General features: G+C 33.2%; 1 non-coding gene across 1 annotated transcript; it reads left to right on the forward strand.

The window, feature by feature from the left end:
- Positions 1 to 307: 307 nt before the first annotated feature.
- LOC112788069 (small nucleolar RNA R71) lies at positions 308 to 415 on the forward strand. Its single transcript, XR_003195450.1, has one exon. It is a non-coding gene; the product is annotated as a small nucleolar RNA R71 (small nucleolar RNA).
- The last annotated feature ends 1373 nt before the right edge of the window (positions 416 to 1788 follow it).

Below are 1788 nucleotides of genomic sequence, written 5' to 3' on the forward strand. Positions count from 1 at the left end.
TTGCATTCCATTCAGACTCTGAGAAATCATATTGTCTTGCTGAGTCAATATTTTGTTCTGAGCCAATATGGCATTCAGAGTATCAATTTCAAGAACTCCTTTCTTCATAGGCGTCCCATTACTCACAGGATTCCTCTCAGAAGTGTACATGAAACATGAACTGGTTATTAGCAACCATGTTAATGAGTTCTTGAGCTTCTGCAGGCGTTTTCTTTAGGTGAATGGATCCACCTGCAGAAGTATCCAATGACATCTTAGCCAATTCAGATAGACCATCATAGGATATATCCAGGATGGTCCATTCTGAAAGCATGTCAGAAGGACACTTTTTGGTCAGTTGCTTGTATCTTTCCCAAGCTTCATAGAGGGATTCACCTTCTTTCTGTCTGAAGGTTTGAACATCCACTCTAAGTTTGCTCAGCTTTTGAGGAGGAAAGAACTTGGCTAAGAAAGTCGTGACCAGCTTGTCCCAAGAGTTCAGGCTATCTCTGGGTTGAGAGTCCAACCACACTCTAGCTCTGTCTCTTACAGCAAAAGGGAAAAGCATGAGTCTGTAGACTTCAGGATCTACTCCATTAGTCTTAACAGTATCACATATCTGCAAGAATTCAGTTAAGAACTGAAAAGGATCTTCAGATGGAAGTCCATGAAACTTGCAGTTCTGCTGCATCAGAGAAACTAGCTGAGGTTTCAGCTCAAAGTTGTTTGCTCCAATGGCAGGAATGGAGATGCTTCTTCCATGTAAATTGGAATTAGGTGCAGTAAAGTCACCAAGCATTCTCCTTGCATTATTGTTGTTGGGTTCGGCTGCCATCTCCTTTACTTGTTCAAAATTTTCAATAAGGTTGTCTCTGGATTGTTGTAATTTAGCTTCTCTTAGTTTCCTCTTCAGAGTCCTTTCAGGTTCTGGATCAACTTCAACAAGAATGCCTTTTTCCTTATTCCTGCTCATAAGAAAGAGAAGAGAACAAGAAAAGAAGAGGAATCCTCTATGTCACAGTAAAGAGGTTCCTTATTGTTAGTAGAAGAAGAATGAAGAATCCAAACACAAGGGTAAGGATAGGAGCAGTGATGTGAGATGAAGAGAAGTGTTAGTAGATGAATAAATAATTAGAAGGAGATGAGGGAGAAGGATTTTCGAAAATTATTTTTGAAAAAGGGTTAGTGATTTTCGAAAATAGTTTTTGAAAAAAGGTTAGTTTTCGAAAATTAAAATAAAAAATTAAAACAATTAGTTAATTAAAAAGAAATTTTTGAAAAAGAGGGAAGCTATTTTCGAAAATTAGAGAAAGAGAGAGTTAGTTAGGTAGTTTTGAAAAAGATAAGAAACAAACAAAAAGTTAGTTAGTTAGTTGAAACAAATTTGAAAACCAATTTTTGAAAAGATAAGAAGATCTTTTTGAAAAGATATGATTGAAATTAGTTTTGAAAAAGATTTGATTTTTAAAATCACAATTAATGACTTGATTCACAAGAAATCATAAGATATGATTCTGGAACTCAAAGTTTGAATCTTTCTTAACAAGCAAGTAACAAACTTGAAATTTTTGAATCAAAACATTAATTGATGATGTTATTTTCGAAAATTAGGAGACAAAGATAAGAAAAAGATTTTTGAAAAATATTTTTAAAATTTTCGAAAATAAATAAGAAAAATGAAGAAGATTTGATTTTTGAAAAAGATTTTGAAAAAGATAAGATTTTTAAATTGAAAATTTGATTTGACTCATAAAAACAACTAGATTTTAAAATTTTTTGAAAAAGTCAACTCAAATTTTCGAATTTGAT

Source organism: Arachis hypogaea, chromosome 20 (genome assembly GCF_003086295.3).
Source record: "Arachis hypogaea cultivar Tifrunner chromosome 20, arahy.Tifrunner.gnm2.J5K5, whole genome shotgun sequence".
Taxonomy (NCBI): domain Eukaryota; kingdom Viridiplantae; phylum Streptophyta; class Magnoliopsida; order Fabales; family Fabaceae; genus Arachis; species Arachis hypogaea.